The sequence below is a fragment of the Chionomys nivalis genome, chromosome 15 (assembly GCF_950005125.1).
Source record: "Chionomys nivalis chromosome 15, mChiNiv1.1, whole genome shotgun sequence".
In the NCBI taxonomy this organism is placed as follows: Eukaryota; Metazoa; Chordata; class Mammalia; order Rodentia; family Cricetidae; genus Chionomys; species Chionomys nivalis.
This window is the reverse complement of record NC_080100.1, coordinates 12,169,660-12,195,076: the sequence shown is the minus strand read 5'-3', so window position 1 is coordinate 12,195,076 and position 25,417 is coordinate 12,169,660. Positions and strand designations below refer to the sequence as shown.

Sequence of the window (25,417 nt, the reverse complement as noted above, 5' to 3'; positions counted from 1 at the left end):
ATGGCCTTTAATAATCAGCCTTAAAATAATCTATGACTTAAAGCAAAATTTTACAAGAGAATTAAAATTTGATGAGGATAGAATGTAAAACTCCTTTAAATTCAATTTTTGCTTATATAAACAGTATTTTGTGTCTTTCCCCTAATTTGTTGGGACATTAAAATATAATATGATTTCAAAATGAATTCAAACATAAACATTGTTCTTGAAACTAAAATACTATAATACCAATATTCATTTTATTTCTACTGTCATCTGCAAATGCTATCCAAGACCCATCAAATCAAATACACTGCCATTAACTTAGGGACCACAGTGGCTTTACAGATGGTAACATGAACTTTCCGGTGGATCTCCAAAACCAGACAACTTGTAAGTGTCACAATAGAGCCTTTGGAGGCAGAAATCAAACTCTCACAACCTTTCTCTGAAAGTCTCATTTCTATTTGTATAGAGGTCAAAGCTGATGCCTCACAAATGCCAGGCAGGTGCTGCACCAGTAATGGACCCTAACTGGCTCTGGAGGAGATTCTGAGAACCACAATTTCAGTTGTCTTCTGAACTCCACGGTCTTCAAAACCTAACTCAATTGTGATTTACTTGCCCAGTAGGATGCAAACTACTTAGGTTAATCTTCCAATAGGTATTATTATTTGTATTAACAAAACTTTTCAGCTCTACTAAGACATTTTGATCTTAAATATTTTAAAATACATGTTTACATTGATGTTTAAATAGGTCTTCCTTAAAGAATGAGATGATGTGTATCTCTTTATGTTTTCACTGTTTGCTAGGTAGATAGAACAGGAAAATCTAGGATAATACTTTATTTTTATATTGTTACACTTTTGAAAACAGGTAAGAGCTAAATAAATTTCTTTTACAAATTTGGCAAGCATGTATCATTATTGGATTAATGTAGCTTTTCATTTGTTCTGGGAGATCTGAATTATTTAAGTCCCTTTATGTAACCTGGATAATGACCATATCCTTGAACTGATTATAGTGTTTTGAGGATAAGAAGGCTTAGATCTGAAAATGTCTCTACCTGAAATTGCAAAAATTTGAAGCAATAAGTACTTTCAAGTTTCACTTGAACATGTGATAATGTTTCCCCAGGATTACAGCCACAAGAAGAAGTATTCTTTTTTCTAGGAAATTTAAAATGTTCGTTCTTCTGCAGGAGAGCACTTATGTTAAGTACTTAAGTGTATAGTGATTATATTCTAAACAGCTCAAGAAAGTTTTCTGCTTCTTATATAAGAAGATTAAAGTACATAATATATTTGAAAAAAATACCTTCACAAACAATAGATATACTCTAATAAAGACATTAAGTTTTAGAATTAGGCAATTTGTATAAAATTTCCATTATTAAGACTGTGTGTTATTAGAAAAACAATGGGCATGGCAGACTAGTATTACAGAACAGAATAGAGATCAGAAATTAACAAGTGTGGCCACCTGACTTTTTATTATTCAAGAATATCATGCACTAGAGATAAATCCTGGTCATTGCCATTGGCCCCATAAACTCCCCAAGTCAGAGAATCTAATTGGGTCCTATGCAGGTTCCCCAGCTGTCAGTTCAGATTCAGTGAGCTTCCACTGTCAGCTGTTTCTGTGGGTTTCCTCATCATGGTCTTGACCCCTTTGCTCATCATTCCTAACTCTCTTGAACTAGATTCCAGGAGCTCTAACCTAGTGCTTAGCTGTGGATCTCTGCATCTGCTTCCAACAGCTACTGAAGGTTCTATGATGACTGTTCTAACAGTTATCAAATTGATTATAGAAGAAGGCCATTTCAGGCACTCTCTCCTTTATTGCTTAGATTCTTGTGAATTCTTAGAAATTTCCCTAATGTCAGGTTTCTCCCTAACTCCATAATGGCTCCCTCTATCAAGATATTTCTTTCCTTGCTCTCTTGCTCTCTCTCCCTCTCTTTCTCTGTGTGTATGTGTCCTTCCCCCAATTCAACCATCCTTTTCCCTCATGTTCTCCTACCCCTGCCTCTTCTTGCCTCCCCTTATACCTCCCCCAAGCTCACAATTAACTAAGGAGATCTTGTCTATGTCTCCTTCCCAGGGGATCCATGTATGTCTCTCTTAGGATCCTCCTTGTTACATATCTTCTCTGGGGTTATGGATTGTAGGCTGGTCATCCTTTGCTTTATGTTTTTTTAATATACACTTATGAGTGAGGACATGCCACGTTTGTCTTTCTGGATCAGGTTACATCACTTTTCCCATGTACAAACTCAAGTCCAAATGAATCTAAGACCTCAACATAAATCTAGCCACATTGAACCTTATAGAAGAGTAACAAATAGTCTTGAATGTATTGGAACAGGAGACTACTTCCTAAATATAACACCAGTAGCATAGACACTGATGTCAATATTAATAAATGTGGCCTCATGAATTGAGAACTTCTGTAAGGCAAAGTACATGGTCAACAACATAAGATAGCAGCCTACAGAATGGGATCTTCACAAACTTCACATTGGATAGAGGGCTGATTTCCAAAATGTGCAAAGAACTCAAGAAACTAGACATCAAAAGAACAAATAATCCCATTAAAAATGGCGTACAGATCTATACAGAGAATTCGCAACAGAGGAATACACAATGGCCAAAAGACAATTAAAGAATTTCTCAACATCCTTAGCATCAGGACAATACAAATCAAAACAACTGCGAGATACTATGTTACACTTGTCAGAATAGCTAAGATCAAAAACACTGATGACAACCTATACTGGAGAGGATGCGGAGGAAGGGGATCACTCTGCCATTGCTGGTGGGAGTAGAAACTTGCGTAACTACTTTGGAAATCAGTATGGTGGTTTCTCAGAAAACTGGCAATCAATCTACCTCAACACCCAGCAATATTAATGACTTATTATACCCAGAGATTAGTGTAGATCTCAACCTCACCAAAAGCTTCTTTTAGTAAGAGATGTCAATTAACCAAATAACCAATAACTATTTAGTATGAAAAGAGAGTTTCACAATACTCAACCCTGTGGGACATCCATACCATACTCCCCTTTTCCAGGTCTCAGAGGTCATTGTGAAAAGGGGGACAGAACAGCTGTAAGAGACAGGCAGTGAAAGACAATGAAACAATATTTTCAGGATGTACCAGAGAGTTTTGCACATATGAAGTCCCTGATACTGCAACAGCATGCATTAAACCTGTACAAATTCAAGCCAGACAAAAATCCCAGCATGAAGCAGGAAGGTGATGATGAAGTTCTACCCCTAGCTGAGTGTCTAGTAGACACTGGTACATGCTGGGAAAGGAAGAGACAGTTGTGCTGGAGGAGATGCCCTCCGAGGTGTCCTCTATCCTCTACAGGATGGCTTGATACCCATATCCATCCTGGCAGTGCTTAGTGAAGTTCGTGAGCTGAGAGAAAAGGGAACATATGATGCTAAAAGAAAGTAGTCATGTTGGTGATGAAGAGGAATGTGGGAGGTGGGAAGGAAGAGAAGCCTAGATCAAAACACATTCTACACATATACAAAAACCTCAGATGATAGAAAGTGGTTGTTAGGGTGCAAATGGAAAAAGGATCATCCAGAAAAATGTGTGTTAGTAAAATTATTCTCTTGAACTAGAATTGCAAATTTAAAAAAAAGGTGAAAAGAAGGATTGAGATTGAACTCAAAAGTAAAAAATGAAAATTTAGATTCACTTTGAGTGTGATATTATAATTGTGAAAGATTTGTATATTATTGTATATATACTACTTAGTATATGTATAATATATGTATATATTGTAAATTATATAATTTGTAAAATTGTACTGAGTAGGATAAATGAAAAACTACTGAAGAATTATTCAGAGAAATGTTTTCTTTGAAGAAGTATTCTCAAAATATCACATAACAGAGTATCTTGCATCAAGCAGAAACTTGATTTATTTTGTTAAATACTAAATGAATAAATGAAATATGTTTCAGTACCTAGCAAAATGTTTTATAAAGAGTGAAGTCTGGCACACCTTTAATGCCTGCACTAGGAAGAGATAGGCGGGCTATCTCTGTGAGTTTGAGGCCAGTCTGATCTAGAAAGCTGGTTCCAGGACAAGCTCCAAAGCTACAGAGAAACCCTGTCTCAAAATATAGAGAGAGAGAAAAAAGAAAAAGAAACAAAGAAAGACAGAAGGAAGGAAGGAAAGAAAGAAGAAAAAAGAATGAAGTCTGGAGAACATTAGCAATATTCAATACTGGATTCCATATACCTGAACAAACACCTAACAGAACAGATTGTACGTTTTCATGATTGGCATTTGTCAGTTTACACCCGGGCTAAATGGTAAGTAGTTTTTGCCTTTGTTGCTGAATTTGCATTCACAGTCTAGAATAAATAAATTGTGAGCACGTGAACTTAAATGAGTCCAGACACATACTTCACAGTTTCCCCAGTTAATCAATACTTCACTAGCAGCATACACTATTTAAATAATCACATGAATATGAAATGTCTTCAAAACTGCAATTAACTCCAAACTAATTGTTTTTATAACACTAGTTAATATTCATATAAACCACACCAAGTGTTTTAAATTTTCAGAGTCCTGAGTTCTAAGACAACATTACTTCTCAACATACAGATAATTAGATAAAAATGTACAGCTAATGAATCCAGCTCTATTTTCAGACACATGGAAACTGTGCAGGAAATTTTGGAGCTACAAATGTACTGTTATTAGGTGCTAGGAAGAGATATCAAATAAGTTAATTAACAATCAAACACTTTGACATTCAGTCTTAGTGCCTGAATTCGAATTCATTATAAAAATTTCTATTTACCCAGTGAAGTGGTCGAAGTACATTGAAGAAATCTACTAACTACATCAGAAAATACCATGGTATACATGGCTTTATTTTTTCCTGGATAGCCTCATTTCTAATGAAATAATGCTAATGAGATTTGACCTAGAAGTAATATATTTTTATATTTACAATATTTAAGGAAATCAAGTCTCTACAACCATAGAGTTTTGTGACTTCAGAAATCTGAACTCAGTGCCTTGCAAATCTGGTAGTCTTTTAATGCTGCTACTCTAAAACTAGAAGCAGCATTTACATGTTCTAACGTCAGGCATTACCAATCAAACTAACGATAAAGAGAAAAATTATCTCCAGTAGCTTTCAGAATCCCCAACTGTTCCTTCTAAAGGTAATTTTAAAGTTTAATTAGCTTCTTGATGTGGTTTTATCGTAAGTTGGCATAATATTTTGTCATTAATAAAATAATCTATAAGGTATAAATATTTATGACTATTTGTGAATAAAGGGATCTATAACAATTTAAACCCAATATCTATTTATGAACTTATTTGTAAGCATTTTGTTAACTTATGCAATATTTATTTGCACAGTACATAACACAAAGTTCTATTTCCAATGCCAAGGACGAGGTGAAGAAATATTAACACATGTTCCTGACTAAGAAAGTTTGTATTTAAGTGGAAAATAACAGACTCCAGAAGTTGAACTATTATAATAGCACATTTAATTTTGACAATAGAAAATACTGTAAATATTTAAAGCATTTGCATATTTTAATATTCTTACAATAGTGTCCTGGAAAAAACTCCATTTTCTTCCTATCTGGCATTCTCATAAGATTTTTCCAGTGCTTCTGCAAACACTGTTAGCATATTCATTTAACAACAAGAACAAAAAAGTCAGGAACGGAATGGTTCAACAGATAATCCCAGGCATGGCCAGGGTCATCTTTCATGATATTACACCATGTTTGCCATGTATCTAGAACACACACTCAACAAACAAAAGAGTTACCGAATCTGGAATTAAAAAATTATTTTTACATTATTTATTAAAATGATTTTAATATTTGTTGTACGTATTTTTAGTATGTATATGCAGGTGTATGTTTGTATCTACAAGTGTGTGACAGGTTGTACATGTGGAATTCTATTCTAACATCATATACACACCTGGATGGAACTCAGATCATCAACAATAATGTTTAATTTGTTTAACAACAAATGCCCTTTCCTACTGAGTCTCCCCACCAGCCTTCAAACTACTTCAAGAAAATAAAGTTTAAATGTTTAAAACATACTTAAAAATTAAATTATCTAAAATGTTGCTACCTATCAATAGAGAAGGATGAATTATTCACTATAGTTCAGCATTTATTTGGCAAAACTCAGTAAATATATGATGTCTACTTGCTATAGATGGCTGAAGAAAGCCACATAAATGTTAAAAGCCCACTCAAGGTGAAAAATGTTCATAAAGCATTGTGTCTTCAATAAGCACATAAGATTGTGTAGTTAAATACTATCTGGTCATTCTTAGTAATTCATGACTGGTAAGTAATACCAAAGTTCACTTTTACCATTTTACTTAGAAAACATAGCAACGTAAAATAATCTGAGGTTACGGTTCTCAACATTCCTAATGCTGCAGCCCTTTAGTATAGTATCTTATGCTGTTGTGGTCCCCAAATAAAACATTATTTTCATTGCTACTTCCTTAAACATTTGGCATTATCTTTCTTACCACCCCTACATTCACACAGCTGTGCAGAGTTTGTACGCATGAAAATGTATGGGATGGAGTGTGGAGATGGGGAATAGGGATTTAATAAGGCTGGTGGAGGGAGAAAAGAAGAAAAATAAGAACTAAATTTATTTGTTTATTTTTTTTTGGTTTTTCGAGACAGGGTTTCTCTGTAACTTTGGAGCCTGTCCTGGAGCTAGCTCTTCTAGACCGGGCTGGCCTCGAACTCACAGAGATCCATCTGCCTCTGCCTCCCAAGTGCTGGGATTAAAAGTGTGCACCACCATCGCCCAGCCCTATTGAATTTTATTATTAAAGACAAGTGCTAACAAGATGTAAATTTCTAGAACTGGCTTTATGAAATCTATTTGAGCTGGGTGGCGTTGGCGCACGCTTTCAATCCCAGCACTCAGGAGGCAGAGGAAGGCTGATCTCTGTGAGTTCGAGGCCAGCCTGATCTACAAGAGCTAGTTCCATGAAAAATTCCAAAGCTACAGAGAATCCTTGTCTCACAAAACCAACAAGAAGAAAAGAGAAAAAAATAAATTTATTTGAATGTGCTTCTTGAGTCTCAGGGAATGACAAAGCATTTGTCTATATTAATTACAGAAGGGACACAATTCAGCTATAATATTATGCTTGTACGTGAATGCTTTCTAAAGACTTACAAGTTGTATGAATATGGAAAATTGACTTAACTTCACAGCACCTAGACTTGTTAATATAGCAGTTTAAGTTTCTTTATTATTATTTTATCTGATACTTCATTTTTGGTATCCATGTGCTGTTATAAGCACATTTCCATGGGTCAAATGTCCATGGACTGAATACTCCATATGAACCTATTCTGATTCAAGCAACCACACTTGCTTCATAGCCCTGGCTAGGCTGAAATTTATTATGTAGACCAGGATGTCCTTGAACTCAGAGGTCTGCCTGCCTCTCATTCTGCCTTCTGAATGCTGGAAATAAGGACATGCCTCACAGTACTCCATTCTGTTCTAACTAAATGTTTTAGAGAAAAAAATAGAAAGAATTTCTTTTTTGTTCTTTTTTTATAAAAAAAGAAGCAGTAGAAATCCTTGACAAAAGAATAGCTCCAGCCAAAACATGTGAAAAGGAAAGAAAGAATTGACAGAGAAGCAAAAGTGTGTGTGTGTGTGTGTGTGTGTGTGTGTGTGTGTGTGTGTGTGTAATTCAGAGAACAATCTGAGTGTCACTCCTTTGGAGCCATTCTTTTTATTATTTTATTATTTACTTAATTTTCAAGACAGGATCTCTCTCATCAGCTTGGAACTCAATTCATGGGAAGCAGGTTAGGCTTGGAACTGAGCTGGTCTTGCCAACAGGTCTTAGAATCAAAGTCTGTCTCTCCATCCATGGTGCTATGATTACAATCATATGCCACCATGAGTGTATTTTAATTTTTCTCAACCAACTCAGGTCCTCATGGGTGCGATCCTTGTCTTTTACTGACTGAGCTATGCGTAAGCCCTACTATATTTATTCTTGAGGATGAAAGCCAAACCAGAGAGGGCTAGAGATGTGAAAAGTGAGCTATGAAGGTAACATGTAAAGCTTTCAGGCAGCAGGTTGTGTTGAATCCATTGTAACATTTAGCATTATTCAGACCTCTATACACCACATGACAATAGAGCTTTCCCTCACAGTTGTGATGTCAAAAGTTATCCTCAAAAACTTATAAGTATCTACATCCATAAAAGTAAAATTGCCCCAAATTGAAAACTGAAATCCTGAAGCAGAAGGGAAAATGTGCCAGGTCTATTTTTTAATCCCTTCACCCCATAACAAGAGACACTTCATATTCTAACTCCCAGAGATGCTGGGTCTGTAGCCCTTTTTTCCTTTGAGCTTAGAATTCATATCCAAGTGAACAAAGGCTGAGTCTCATTATTGTATTAAAGATACTTTTATTCCCTTCTCTTAGCTTGACTCTGCTGTGTTCAGACACAACGGAAGCTGTCAGGCATTTCATTTACACCTGAGTACCTTGTAAATAACATTGTCTTTGACTCTATTTTTGGTCAACTCATTTTTCCATCAATTTTTCTGCTCATCAGGAGAGGTGGAAATGACATATTCTCTTCAAAGACTGGTTAATAACTGCTGTTCTCTGACTTTGCAGGGGCGGACCCATACTCTTCATCCATTTTCAGAAGGCCCCAGATGGTAATCGTTTCCCCTCTTGTCTACAATTAACCACAGTTCTGAAGGAGGCTTTGTAAAATCTTCTGCCTAGATATTTCACCTAAGGTTAATCAAAGGCAAAGTATGTAGCTTGATTTTTATGTTATCCCAGAATATTCTAAATAACTGATTTATGAATTTCTTCAGTTAACATTAAACTGAGTGACATACAATTCAAACAGTTTCAAACAATTTTAGAACACAAGACATCAGGCATTGTGGTATTGTAAGTTGAGAGCGGTGTGTCTATTCTTCTTAGTTTCTGTTTAATTAAGGAAATTAAGAGATTTAATGTTTTACAATAATTTTTTAGGTTAGCACACAAATAAATGGTATTCATTGTGATATTCTATCCATATATATTATTATACTTAGATTGTATTCACTCATCATATCTTCCTTATCACTTCCTCCCAAAATACTTTTAAAAATAGATTTTTAAAAAGGTTTGGAATTATAGATAATTTGTCAGTTTGATTTACCAGCATGTATGAGGCCTTTGGTTTGAACCACAGTACCATATAAATTAACTGTGTTGGTGCACACCTGTAATTCTAACACTTGAGAAGCACAAGTGGGATGATCAGAAGTTCAAGATCATCTTTTACAACATCAGTAGTTCAGTGTCAACATGGGCTAGACATATTACCTCAAAAGATCTAAACTTATATAATTTTATACTGTTTATTAGTTCTATTTCTTCTCTTTTTTTGTAAAGATGTGTGTGTGTGTGTGTGTGTTTGTGTTTGTGAGGTGTAGATGGGAGTTTCTGTCCTGCCTGAATGGAAGTACTAGTAAAATACAAGGGATTTTTTTTTTGTCCAGACTAAGTTTTACTCTCTCTGCCCCATGTGTTGTGGGTAAAGAATTTTATTTAGAGATTAGAGAACTTTTTTTATTTAAGAAATCAATGCTAAAGGTACTATCCATAACATTTGAGCCAAAAGTTGCCTATTCTATCAAAAATTGGTGCCAGCAACATTATACAATGATAAAAAGATGAAATTATTGATATATTTATAAAAATTTCCTCCAAAATTCTGCATAGAAAGCTAATTAAGAGCACATGCATAAGCCGGGCGGTGGTGGCGCACGCCTTTAATCCCAGCACTTGGGAGGCAGAGGCAGGCGGATCTCTGCGAGTTCAATTCCAGCCTGGTCTACAAGAGCTAGTTCCAGGACAGGCTCCAAAACCACAGAGAAACCCTGTCTTGAAAAACCAAAAAAAAAAAAAAAAAGAGCACATGCATATATACAAAATCCAGATTATGCATAGAGATGAGTCTTCTCACAAGACCTTCTGATAGTCTCGATTTCCATTCGGGAATACTTAGGTCCTGAAATTACAGGTCATTTCTGCCTGATTGCTGGGCTATCCAGTGAGAAAGATACTGACATCTTCTTAGTCCTTACTATCCCTGGATCCTGGTTCTTTCTCCTGGCCTTAAAACCAATGAGAAGATAGCCTTTGTTAGCTTCAAGAAGAGATAGCTGCTTGCCACATGAGAGTGTCCACGAACTTATACAGAATTGGAAAGTGCAAATGTTGGGGAAAGTTTCTGGAAAGAGTGAACTATTTTTTTGCCTTCCAGCTCTTTTACTTAACTTCTCTATCTGCATATTTTCTGATGACAACGAGTTTGATGTAATCAAATAGATGCACATCTAAAAAGAATATAGGATTTTATTCATAAGATAAATTGAATCACTTATGCAATATGTAATTTCTTAGCATTATTTTGGTTATCTTAACATAAAATTTGTACATATTTGTAGCTTACCTTGTGATGTAGACATCTGAAATATAGATAAATCTGCATTCAATTTCTAATAAGACCTCATATCTTTCATGTAGTTATTAGTTGCTTGTAGTTTTTCTGTGGAGAAAGTAACACTCAAATCTTTAACTACGTTTTAATAAAAATATCTTTGTTGTTCAGTTGTAAGAGCTATTTGGGCTATATATGATTCATATTGGTAAATGGTTTGAAAAATATTTTTCTTCTATTTAAAATTTGTCTCTCAAAATATGTATGTATAATATTTATTCAAGAGCTTTCATTCTGAGAAATTGTAGTCATTCATATTTAATTTTGTTCTTTGCACTTTTGATGTCATATGCAAAAATGTTACTACCAAACACAAGCATGGAGAGATGTTATCATGTTTTATACTAGGCGATCTGGTAGGCTTAGCTTTTATATGCAAGTTTGTGATCTAATTTGATTTAATATAAATGTCATGTGAGGAAGCACTCATGACATGCTGTCATCCAGACATCTCAGACATAATCTACCATACCATCACTCAGCTTTCTTTGAATATTTTTAAAATTTAGTTGACCATAAATGAAAGGTTCTGCTTTCCCTAGACCCTGCATTTGATCACATTGATTTATATATTTACTTTTTCAGTACAATGCTGTGAGTTCTGAAATCATAAAGCCCAAGCCTTTCAACTTTTCAGTATTTTTCAAGTTGTGTCAAATCTGCATCCAGTTACTGCTTCAAATTTATCTGAGCTGTAGAATGAGTCTCAGCAATGTTGTGCCAGCATTATTGCTGTAGAGTGCAGCATGAAGCAACATCTCTTTGTCCTGTATCTTTATTCTTTTCCCCAAACCTAATAATTCATATTCCATTGGGTGAAATTCCCACTGTGGTCAGTTGGAACTGGTGCATCTTTTCTAGAGACTTTTCACTTCATAGTTGGTGAGATATTATTGTTTGAGATGAGGAAGGCATGGAGATTCTGTCTCACCATCACTGGGTATCTCTGATGGTTTATTTTCCTTATAGAGATCATACTTTGATGCTCATTCACTTGAAACTTTGATATTCATTCCCTTGAAAATTCACAAATTTGGAAAAAATCCTTTCTCTCTTTCTGTGTCTAAATCATAAGTTTTATTTCCCTGATCAAAATTCATATTGCATTATGAAAATTCATAGTGATTCATCCAACAGCAAATTCTACTCTGCAATCTTTCCTGCCTTCCTTGGGTTTCCTTAGGGACCCTGATGGGTTGGTGTATATGTGGCACCCACAATCTACATTTGTAGTACTTCTGTTATCCTTTCTTATTTTAATCGAGGACTCTGATGCTGCATTATTATCAGTGTCATTTTGAATAATTGTCAGCCTTACACAAGTGATTTTCCCCTTTGACACTCCATATTCTTCTCCAGACATAGAACTTTGGTCTAGAGTCATTACATTAATCATGTTTTATCTGCATGACAGATCCTATCCATCTCCAGATTTTTATAGTAAGAGTCTTTTATGATATGTCTGTAATATTTTAACTTACGTAGGATATGTCTCTTTAACTTCTAATTGAGAGAAGTTAAAGACAATATACTGAAGACTTCAATGTGTCATATATCATCTCAAAATGAAATAACCCAGATATCCCTATTTATGGCTCAAAGGAAGGAGGCTGCATACAGTAGCTAGAAAATTAATAAATTCTTTCCATAAAATAATTTTAAGTAGTATTGGTATTAAATTTTTAAAGGCACATAAACTTTTATATAATTGCATTATCTGTTCTTTATGTGGTGTCAGCTGGAGCCAAGACTTCTTGTCAGAGAAGAGCTACTGATGCAGTGCCAGGGTTAGACACTGTCACCTCGCTGTGAGGATAGATGAGAACAAGTTCAGGTAGGCAAGGTCCCACGACCACTTGACTGTCCAGATAGAAGCCTGCCTCTGCGGAAATTTCAAATCTAAAGCATAACAGATATTTCATAATGGGTACCCACCTTAGCAAACTTATTACTCCCACAATTAAAGTTAGCATGTATTTTATTTGATAAATGCTACAAAATAAGTATTATTCTGCAAAGCACTATAACTAGTTTGGGGTCAATGGCTTACAGTAAATTCTTATCATTTAGCAGCTTAATCTGACTAACAAATTCTACTGTGGTGATATTTTGTTTGTACTCTTAACAGATAAAGCTTGTCTGCAATCAGAGGGCAGAGATAGCCATTAGTTAACCATAGAAGCCAGGCCATGAAGGCACACACCTTTAATCCCAGCACTCCTGATCTCATGCCTTTGGTCCCAGTACTTGAGAGGCAATGCCCTTAATCTTCTGGATTAAAGTGGCAACAGAAAGTGATATGGCTGGTCAGAGAGAGAAATATAAGGCAGAAAGGGACAGAAGCTCACGCCTTTGGTCTGAGAGTTTGTAGAGATAAGAATGCTAGTGGCTTGCTGCTCTGCTTCTGTGATCTTTCAGCTTTCATCCGCCAATATCTGACTCAGGGTTTTTATTATTAAGACCAATTAGAATGTGCTACACATTATTTGTCAAACACCTGCTGAAATATAGCATAGTGATGATTAAAAAAACCAAATTACATGGGGCTGGAGAGATGGCTCAGTGGTTAAGAGCACCAACTATTCTTACAGAGGACCCAGGTTCAATTCCCAGCACCCACATTACAGTTCACAAATGTCTGTAATGCTGGTCAAGGGATCTAACACTGTCACACAGACACACACAGACACACACACAGACACACACACAGACACACACACACGCACACAGACACATACACAGACACATACACTCAGACACATACACAGACACAGACACATACACACAGACACATACACAGACAAAACAGTAATGCACATAAAGTAAATCACTAAAAAACAAAACAAAAGGATAAATAAATGAATTACACGATGCAGTCACATGGTATGTGCTATATTTTCATATTATTCACGTACTGCATTATTCCTAAAGAATTTCTAGAATTGTCGAGTGCTATATATTCTTACTTGAAGTTGCAGACAACCATTATCAGTTTTATCAGTTCTCCTGAAGAAACTGATTATTAGTCCAAGGTCAGTCTTATAAAGAGGTGAGTTTGCCAAAAGTAGGCAGTTTTTATTCAAATTTGTTTGTATTTTTTTCCTTTGGCAAAAAAAAAAAAAGAATTTGGTTGATGCTTTAAAATAGTTTATCTCCCTCCTAACACAATTAGAAATATGAGAATTGCTGAATGAGTTTAAATGCTTTGTGGGTGAATGCAATAAAGAATGAAATTCCTCAATCAATTTGTGAAAGAAAATTGAGTTATTCACTTCATAATCAACCCTATTCCCAGGAATAAATATGCAAATATTTCAATGGAGGAGAAAATGATTTTGAAACGGTTGAGTGCATCATTCTTTGGCTATCATTCATCTAATGATTCTGAATAAATGAAACTGAATGTATGTAAATTTTTACCTGCTTTAAAATAGCTACAGCTACGGAGCTGAGCCAATGGACAGAGGAGTTGATGTACTAGAAAGAGGACCTGAATTTAATACACAGCACTCATTTAAACAGCCCCGTATAGCAGCATGTGTCTGCAACCCTAACGCTTGAGAGATGGAAAGCAGAAGATTCTTGGTCTCCCTGTCAAGCTGGCTTAGTCAGGTCTATGTTCAGACACTTTTTCAATGATGATGTTTATAAATAGCAATAAAATAAGATAGTAACAGAAGAAAAATGTGAATCTGAGCTCTTGACCTTTACCTTCACATGAACATACACATGTGGACTCACAAGCACAAATGCATGTGTGTGTGTGTGTGTGTGTGTGTGTGTGTAAAAAATAAATTACAAGAGCAGTCAGGGTTCCCTGCCCTTTGGGAAGTCCAAGGACCTCCCACCTCCTTCCAGATCTAGTAAGGTGAGCATCCAAACTGCCTAGGCTCCCACAAAGCCAGTACGTGCAGTAGGATCAAAACCCAGTGCCATTGTTCTTGACTTCTCAGCAGTCCTCATTGTCCGCTATGTTCAGCGAGTCCAGTTTTATCCCATGCTTTTTTAGACACAGTCCAGCTGGCCTTGGTGAGTTCCTGAAAGATCATCCCCATTGTCTCAGTATGTGGGTGCACGCCTCACGGTCCTGAGTTCCTTGCTCGTGCTCTCTCTCCTTCTGCTCCTGATTTGAACCCTGACTGCTCTTCGGGCTGATGATTGGGGGAGGGGGAGGGAAATGGGAGGCGGTGGCGGGGAGGAGGCAGAAATCTTTAATAAATAAATAAAAAATAATATGATCATTACTTGATCTAAAAAATAAATTACAAGAGCATTGGTTATATAATTAGAAACAGTTTTCCTATAATGAACCAATGGCCACTTTTGATTGGAGAATACAAGACTGTAGATGAACGGCGTGTCCTTTTGTAACACCATCGTGTAACAAAAATGCTGGAATGTATTCCACTATTTAGTCATGACCAGCTCTAACAGGATTCACCGTTTTCACACACTGAAAAAAAAACCACTTATTTGTGGTTTTTCAAGACAGGGTTTCTCTGTAGCTTTGGAGCCTGTCCTGGAACTAGCTCTTGTAGACCAGACTGGCCTTGAACTCACAGAGATCCGCCTGCCTCTGTCTCCCAAGTGCTGGGATTAAAGGCGTGCGCCACCACCACCTGGCAAGAGGAAGGTTTATATGTATTGTATATGAACTACTCAAAGTTTCTTCCATTGATGTCAAATGAGGAAAATCTAGAGAATTGTTTTGTAGAGCTTGTGTGTGTGTGTGTGTGTGTGTGTGTGTGTGTGTGTTATACTATTTTAAAACCCAAATCACCTTTACAGCTTCTGTCTATACCTTCACCTATAGTCCCCATAACACAACAACTAAACTAGCATAACAGCTAAAATAACAAAGCCAAACTCATCTAAAAAGCAAGAGAACAAATTCAAAGCATACTGATTCCAAGGGCAGTGCTGTCTTCATTATAAACAGGGCAGATAAAGCTAGAAGACATCGGTAAGTCACAGAGAGAGGACGCACATGCCTTCCACAGCAGTATGAATCACTGAGCCAGTGAGAAACCCAGAGATCTCTGTATTGGATGGGTAATCGATAATAAGAAACAACTGTTTTACAGTGAAAACTAGGCAAGACTGGGTCTGAGGCTGGCCTGCCTAAAGTATTGTAAAGGTAAGTACCAAAATATTACTTATTTTCAGATTTACTCCAACCCAATAGATTCCAAAGTTGTTATTGTGCTTATCAACAATACTCTAAACTACAGAAAGAATAATAATAATTCAGAAAGTATAGGATCTCAGGATGCTAATCCAACTCTTAAAAAAAATGAAGGATTTAATCCCAGCAATATATGCCCTGATGTAAGCCAAATCTTCCATCATGACATCATTGTGTTAGCAATCTTCATGGCCATTACGGTTATATTCCCTTAGTACTTACATTTTATCTTTAGTGGCTATGAGTATTATATAATAATGCATCCACCGTGTTTGCCTTTTCAACAGAAATTTAAACACCGTTTGCTCTGTCTAGGGGCATGGCTGGGAACTCTCTCAATGCCCCCTCAAATAGGCCCAGCAAGCATCCAGGGAGCTGCAAATGAAGGTGAGACCACTGACAACTGGCAACAGGTGCCGTAGGGGTAATTTGAGAAGCTGCGCATGCTGCCGTGATTATCCAAAACAGAGCAGACTGTCCAAATAGGTAATCAATCTGTTGGGTCCAGGCAAAGGGAAAGTTTCTAAGACATGATGGCAATGGCACAGATATCCAGGACACCAGACTGAAGAGAGGATCCAAAGCAGATGGTGAGGGTTGTGGCCACCTGGAGTAATCCTCTGAGTCATTAGAAAGCACTAGTGGTGACTGTTTAGATATGTCTCCGGGCCACAGAAGAAATGATGCCTGACTTCAGAACACATTTGAGGTTTCAAGATGACTGAGAGAGAATTGATAATTTATCTCTTTACCCTGTGGACCAGATGAATGTGTCGTCATGCCGTCTACCTCGCCTGCATGCCATAGAAGATGACCTTTATTTTTTGAACAAGAAACTTCCGGTGTCTATTTGTAACATAATCATGTATAATTAGTGCATTGCTGACTCTTCTCCCGCATTTTGGATAGGAAGTCCTTAGTAAAATAAAATGAATCTAATTATTATCATCAGGACAAGTTCCAATCTTTTAATTTTCAGGTTTTCAATTGTTGTGCTGTAGCCAATTCTCTCCCAACCCACAGTTCTAACCCTTTATCCTTGAGTTCCACATGCTGATCTTTACTCTTCACGTCAGCGTCCATGTCTGTGCCCTTCGTCGTCACCATAGCACCCATCCTTCCTCTCTGTATATACACCACACTGCAGACGTTCTTCTGGTTTCCGAAGGGACTGTATGTCCCCTCATAGCTGAGATCAAGACCACAGTTCACACTCCTTGTTCTAACTTTGTCCCTCTTCCATAGGAACTGTCCTTTCTTACTACCCAAAATCATCCTTATTTTGGACCTGTTTTTTTTCTCTTTAGCTTTCCCTTTCTTACTTTTCATTTTTTTTTAAAGATTTATTTATTTTATTATGTTTACAACATTCCTTCCATGTATGCTTGCACAGCAGAAGAGGGCACCAGACCTCATTATAGATGGCTGTGAGCCACCATGTGGTTGCTGGGAATTGAACTCAGGACCTCTAGAAGAGCAGTCTGTGCTCTTAACCTCTGAGCCATCTCTCCAGCCCCCCTTACTTTTCATTTTTGTTCTCATTTCTGAATAAATTCTCTTTCAGAGAAGCCTGGAATTAAGGCAATAATGAATACTAGATAGCAAACTCCTTCCTGATGATGCCCACCTTTCTTTGAACATAGTGTCTACCAAGTGAAAAATTGCATGAGGATGAGTGCCCTCACTTGACCATTGCTCGTATCTGCTTGTTGGTATCCCTTATTCAATAACTTCCATACATTGAAATCCTAACTGCAAAATGCGGTGCTGTTAAGGAGTAGGGACTTTGGAAAGTTGTCACATTATATATAGAACTGTTCTCATGAATGAGATCAGTCCTTATGTAAAACTTTGAGATAACCCCTTGGCCGCTACTGCTATGAAAGGACACAGAAAGTGCTAACTATGTATAACAGCCACTATTGTTCACCAAATACAGAGTATTTAATGTACCCAGACAAAACAACTATGACAATGACAATCCCTGAACCTAATAGATTCCAGTTCAGTCTGTCCCGAAGTGTGTGCTCACCTACTGTATCAAAATGAGACCTATTGCCCAATGGCTTTATTTTCATTGTTACTATCATTGTATTTATACCAAATAGCAACCTTAGACACATGAATTCTATTTAGAAATCAGTATCATTAATGTAATAAAAGCAATTAACACCTGAAAAATAACAGAATGTTATTGTTATGATATCAGATAAAATAATCATCATTGTTGTCCTACACTAAATATCTCCCACATATGTGATAAACCAAGATATGGTATCTTATCCTTAATACTTACAAATAAAATATAAGTATCATTTTTTTTAAGGAAAAGTAGAATTTCTCCAAGAAACTCATGGAAATAACATGAGGCAAAACATGTGTTTTTAGGAGGACAAATGGTCAAGATGCAGGAAAACAAATTCAAAATCAATGTATAATTTCTTAGTCAGAGGCTTTTGAAAGTAAGAAGAAGAATTTAATTTGCAGCATTTAGTCCTAAGCAACAGGGATTTCTTCCTTCCATTGATTGCTAGCATCCATGTCCCCTTCACTTGTTTTAACTGTTGTATTTCATTTCAAATTGCTTCCACTGTTTCTAAAAATGAGTTTAGAGCAGGAAAAAAAGACCTGTTTTTCTTTTTCTAAATTTTAAATGAGCTTTCCAGAGCTCCCTGTCATTTTTAATGCACAAGATTTTCAGTTGCTAATTTTAGAGAAATCATGTAACTAATTATTAAAGCCATTGTGGCTTTTCTCACAGAATAGGAAATTGCTTTCCTAGCTTTATATCCCTCTCATTCCCAAAAAAACCCCAAGTCTTCTTTTCTTTCCCCCAGTCCACATCATTCTCTTTGCACATCAGACCATGAATTTGTATGGAATGGACTCTAGAAGCTCAGGCTCCTTCCCATTTGTCCTCACAAAGAACACTTCTCTGGGTGGAGCAGGCTGACACTTCAGCTGAACCCAGGGTCCCTTCTCTTTGGCTTCCTTTTCTGATTAAGTTTCTTTACCTGCTTTAGGAAACTGTCTCTGCTCTGAGAGTGCTTGATGTGCTCAATCTGCACATTAAATCTCTTGACAAGCATATTGCCCTTAACTTGCTTGTTTTTTCATAGCGTGCTGGGTGATGGTGAAGTTATAGACTCTTCTGGCTTTGCTGTGCTAACATTTACAAAGCATCCCTTTTTGAACAGTGCCCATTCTCTTGATGTCTAGAATATTAATATTCTCGTAGAATCTCATGTAAGTGGCCAAAGAAACAACTCCAATTTTCTTTCCTAAAAGGCCTAATGAACACACAGGAAGTGATCCTCCTCTTTCTCTTTGTGTTTGTCATTTCGGTGGCATACTGAAAGACACTTGCTATGGCCTAAAGGAAATCTCAAGATTTAAATTCATCGGTAGAAAATTTTGATTTCTGTGCAGGGGTAAAGATTTCTTAGTGCTCCCAAATCAAAGCTAATAACACAGTCAAAGCTCAGAAACTCCTTTTATAGACTGAGACTACCCCCAAACACAGAGTCAGAAGAAAATCACCCAAAGAAACTATGAGAGAGAGCAGGGGTCAGATTGGTAATTCCAGTTCCACACTAGATTCTAATTCTAGGAAAATGAGTTGCTGCAGCTGAATTCTAACACTCTTAATCTATCTTACTTCCAGTTCAGGGAAATGATTTTAACATGAGAAAATTAACCAATGAGCCTGAATCAAGGATATGAAGCAGGAGGCCCTTATCCTCCAAAGGCTATGCAGTCTGTGTATTTTGTCTGCAGACTGGACCACACAGAAGCAGCCCAAAGAACAAACACTGAAAAGAACTCTCGAGTCTACCTTAACTGAATTCTCTTCTTTTTCCTAAAATGGAATTGGGAAGATAAAATGAACATCTGGTATTTAGTAAGTTTCTCAGTAATCAATTCAGGCATTGATGGAATGTCTCTAGAAAAGTGTGACTTTTATTTTATATTTGGGCTTCTTCCAGAATTCATTTTGAAGCAAGTTCACATTTGCATTCAAATATGGGTATGTATATCATACCAGCTATGTATCCATTTCTGTTATCTAAGAAATCAAATTTGACTCTATTGTGCTGGATGCCAGAAATTTTAATTTATCGGATTCATGTGCTGCTTACAGTGAGTGAAGCTTTCTTAACCATTGAGAGCAAGCTTGCTGTGTTCAGCAAGAACAAAGCCCAAGGAGATATTGGAGTTCCTTCCAGAACACCGCTTTCATAAGACTTCTTTTAATCAAAATGTGTTCCTCATTATAACATCACAATTTTCATGCCACCAAGAAAATGCTATTTCAAGTCAGCCACATGTTGCTAATATTAAACAAAACATTATTTCTCAGGGTTAACCAAAATGGAATCCTTACACCAGCACTGCTATGGCTTGATAGATAACTTGAATAGTTCTGAAACATACAGTATTCCTAGATCTCAGTCTGACTGTACTGAATCACTTATGTGCATGGTATTATCCTTCATTGATTCTGCTCACTGTGTTCTTTTGGGAATGCTGAAAAGTGCAGCTATATATTTCAAATGTGAAACATTCTAAGTAGATTTACATTGAGTTGAATATCTAGACACTGTTGGGACCTGCACTGCCTCCTTAATTGCAATGAATATTTATGTTACTATATGTTTCCAAGCCATATTTTTATTTATGAGCTCATTCAATCTCAACATTGGTTTATTTTGCACAAAGTGAGTATTCCTTCACTGGAGAATAGTTAAGAAAATACAAACTAGCTTCCACAAAATCAAAATATGGGCTCATATTTTTATGAGATTAGAAGTTGTAGCTAAAAAGAAATCACCCATAAAATTAATCTTGCTTATATCCAACAGTTTATAAAGCTCCAATTATTCTTTGATGGGGTGTGGATGGATCAAAATCTCCATCACACTGACCAGCTCATCACCCAACAGCCCTACAAAAGACTTTATAGGTTTGCTTTTGATCAATGGAGTATTCTCCATGGTTACATAAAGGACTAGTTCTGAATGTCTTGATAGACCCCAAGAGTAAATGAAGTTAGACATTTGGGAAAACATAAAGCCAAACTCTGTAAGCAGAAGCAACAGTGGGAGGCAGGTTTAGAAAGGGGAGGAAGGGTACTCACCGGCCAGTAGCGTTTTCCCTAACTCTACAGGCTACTAGCTGAGGTCTGTAAGCTACACACATGAAGATTGCCAAATCTCCTTCCCTCATTGCTGCTTTGCTGAAAGATGTGAGCACAGCTGCGCCTCACACCAAAGGAAGAATTATTATTCATAACAGTGACCTCCAAAGTAGCCAGATTTAATGCAGACCTGACTTCAGGTACTGCAGACACGAGTTAAGCATGGTTTTATAGCCAGTCGTATATTTCAATATATTATAGTTTTGTCACAAAATATTTGTAAATTTGAGAATAGTACAATCCTAAAACTTTCTTGTTTGATGAAAATGGATATCTAAGATTTATTCAAGTTTTTATGTCTGCATTTTCCTGGGCATGAGAAAGTTAACTCTATTTTTGTAAGACTAAATATCCCACTAATACTGTTACAATGAGAAAAAGCAGTGGGTTATATTTCTATCACTGAGAAAAATTTCAATCCTTATTCCATTAAAACAGAATAAATATGTATCCCTATTTACAAAAGACATGGGAATTATTCCTTAGAAGACAGTTAGGAAAATAACACAATTTTGTTTTCATAATACAGAAAGATGTAAAATGAAACTCAATAGTAAGGTTTATTCAGAGGAGACATCAGTGAGAAACAATATTGGGAATAATTTTAAGATTGTCATTTTGCCCATCTTCTGGGCAAAAAAGCATTGGTAACTTCTCAATGATATTTGCAATGGTTTTGTAGGATAATATAGACATTTGCCTAAATCTCAGAGTTTTCATGATACCCTCTGACAAATTACAGAATGATAAATGCAAATTGAGTCCTAACCAGAAATGTGCAGGATCATAAACAGAATGTCTTTCTCCAGAAAGGAAGATGCCTATGTGCCAGCAAGCCCAGTGTAAGATTAGGCTGGTTCCTAAATGCATCTTTCTCCATCCGCAGTTCCAGGCTCTAACCCACTGCTCACCATAAAAGATAGCATGTGCAGTACTCACTCACTGGAGTCAGTTGCCCATTAGTCTCATATTGATCTTAAGGAAAAGGGGGAATCCATTCAAATCGGGCTCCTGCTGTCGAGAAGTCAGTACCAAGCTGCCCAGGTGTGCTTGGTCTCATTGTCTCCTCACTGAGTGAGGCGGTGTGGAGATTGAGCCAGCAGTCTTGGTAGAAACTGCTGCTGAGGAACACCTGGGCTGCTTGACAGGTAGAGGGAGAAAAAGAATCTTTGGTCAAATGTTTGCATTCCCTGCTCTGGCAAAATGGAGGTAAAGCCTGCACCCCAAGGGGCTTATCAGAAAACATGACAGCATACTCTCTGGAAGGAGATTTCACTAGGCAAATATCTCTTGGCATAGTAAGCACATAGTTGAGAAAGGTTCCGTGTCTGGCAAAAAGTGCAAATGCTGTGTTCAGAAGGCAGTTGGGTTGAAGTCATCCATCTACTCTGGCTCTTAAATTCTTCAACCTTCTGTTCTGTAATCCTCCATGAACCTTGGGATGAGGGGGTTGGATATAGATGTCCCACTAAGAGCTAAGTGTGCCACATCTGTTATTCTCTGCACCTTGACTTTTTGTGCATCTCTGTGTTGATAGCATTCTACTGCACCAGAAGCTTCTCTGATGAGTGTTGCCTGGGTCCTGTTATTGAAATTCCATGTGTAAGTATGAAAGAAGAGGAACTTTGACATCATCAGAAATATACACAGGGAATGACTGTCTCTTACCTGAAATTATGGAAGCCAAAGGTGTCTTGTTTAGGTCTCTGTTTAAAATTCAGAATACTTGCATATAAGTAACTACCTTGTAGGTAAAGTCTAAATATGGAACTCCTGAATGCATCCAACCCACCCTATACCTATCATTTGACTGTGATACTCTTCAACTGTGTGCATCCATGTTTTGACAGTTACCCATCACATGAGCTCAGGTGTAGAATTTTCTACTATTACATCATATTAGGAGTGAAAGTTTCTAATTCAGCACATACTAGAATTGAAATTTTTAAATAAAGGATGTTTAACTTATATAAAGCCTAGGGGGAAAAAGAGTATGAAGGATCTTATTGACAAAGAGAACATATTGTAATTGATAGTATGCCTCTTATAATGGTATTTTGTGATATACAATAATTGTATTAAAATTCCTATGTATGAATTTTTTTAGTTGAAATGAAAGTATTTCATGTGCCTTTATATTGACTTATTATCTGTTTGACGGGTCTCCTAGATTATTTTCCAACCCTTTTAAAATTCTAAGACTTCTACAATTTTATAATACTCCAGCATTATAAAAAGATAGTTGTAGTCCATACAAAAACTTGATTAGAAATCATCTTTATATTCATATTATTAGCCTTATAAAATTCAAAAACAGTGCATAGTTATAAATTATTATTTAGTAAGTTTAAACATTCTAGAACCACCAATGACTTGTAAAAGACTACTCTAAAGGCTTACATACATAATAGCAGTATGGTAGGTAGAACTATGGCCAAGTCTAACTCTTAGAACACAGAATCCATAACTATGGCACCTGATAGGGGAAAAGATTTCTACAACTGTGCTTGCAGCTCAGACCTTGAGATGAAAGGTTACAATGGGTCATGAGACAGAACACAGTCTAATCACAGCATTCTTACATGTAGAGGACTTTCCCTGCCTGTGAGCAGGACCAGAGAAGACTTGCTAAAACTCAGCCTGTCGTCATAGTCTTCAAAACAGAGACACCAAGAAGTCAACAGCATCTGCCTGAGCTGTTAATTCTGATTGTCAAAAGACATGAAGTCTGTGGTAATTTGTCACTGCTACAATAAAGATCTTTCATGAAGAATATGTGAGAGATTGTCCAATCAAAGAGTTCAAATGACATTTACTTTTACTAAATTTCTGAAATAGTCTCCTTCTTGACTGACACTTTTTGCCCCAATTTATTCAACTTCAGAAGTCATAAGGACAGTCAAATAGCTTGCAAGCTCCTTGCCCTCTGTGTTCCTCTCTTTATTATGTTGTAGTGATGATAGTCACGAATAAGGAAGCACCCAAACCACCTCTCACTCGTTCTCATTTTAAATTTATAATGAGAACATTTCATCTTCTGACTTGGCATTTGAGGAAAATGTATAAATGGGCTACATTGATTACCTCTTAACACCAAGCATGATTTAGGTATCTTTCTAGTCAATACAAACAATAAACCATTAAAAGGTCTATGAAATCCGTGAGGGTTATGTTGATAGTGACATTTTTCAAGGAAAAAAATCCATTGAAATCAAAAATTGTGAACGAAATATTTGAACATTGAGGTTAGATTTAAATTTATATTTATGAAAGAAAGCAAATGAAACTATTCTCTATACACTATTACAATGCATCTCCACAAACTTTTATTTGAATTTGAATTCTGTTTTCTCCAGCTGACTAGTAAGTCATATATAAAAAACATCTTGAAGGTAATTGAACTTTAGATATTTTCTCACAGAAACAAGTATTATAGTATGTGCTGGGTTTTCCAGAACATGCAGGGGCATTTCTACCTTACCTCAGAGACAATCATGGGAATGGGGACTTCTAGGATTTGTAAACTGTTCCTGTGATCTGCAACTCTCTAATAAATCTCATGTACCCTGTAGCTGGTAGAAGGTGCTAATCATAGAGGCATTTTATTTTATCTTTGCTATACCTTCCCCCAAGCAAAAAAGCACTGAATAAGAATCCTCTTGCCCTAAACTCCCAAACATCAGGGATAAAGCTGTTTTCCACTGTACCTGACAGAATTTTGTCAAGGAGTAATTTGTGAAGGTTTTGGTGGGATGTATGAAAAACAATTTTAGCAAGAGAATTGGCAGCAAAACAACCTAAAGAATATAGGTGAGACCCAACACTGGTCCCTAGTTGCTGTACCATAAGCCAAACAGAAGGAATAGTCTCTCCGTCCTAGGCTTCAGCTTTGCCTACAAGTTGGGACCCAGTGTCTCCTACTGGCCTCTCTCGATTTCAAAATTCCAAAGTCTGACTAGAAATCAAGTCTGTGCTAAAGTCACTTGCTGAAAAACTAAGTGTGGAAGCATCACCCATTACAGTTCTTGTTTTTTTTTGTTTTTTGGTTTTGTTTTTTTGCAATTATGCAGCAGAAATGTAATTAGTGCACAATGTGTGGTGGACACAACATTTAATCTTCATCCATGTGTTTTAATTCATGCTTATGTCTCAGTTGGTGTCCCAAACTATTGAAAATTTGTAGCTGTTAAATAAGAACTTCGTACAACGCATGTCTGTAATTACAGGAGAGAGTAGCTACCCTTATATAATAACAGGTCCACAGACTGTCTATCACTTTTTCCATGTTCAAAGGAACCAGAGTAAAACATGAGGTATATCAAGCTTACCCATCACCTGCTCTTTATAAATAATTCATAAAGAAAAAAGGGATTTATTTCAGAAAAATCAACTGGATGAATACTAACAATTCACTATTAGCATGAGTTTTGATTTCTGTAAAATGATGATAACA

At 36.6% G+C, this 25,417-nt stretch overlaps 1 long non-coding RNA gene across 1 annotated transcript in view; it reads right to left on the bottom strand.

Moving 5' to 3' along the window:
- Positions 1-25,417, bottom strand: part of LOC130887365 (uncharacterized) — a 109,950-nt gene that overhangs the window by 13,720 nt on the left and 70,813 nt on the right. The gene's annotated exons all lie outside the window — the stretch shown is intronic.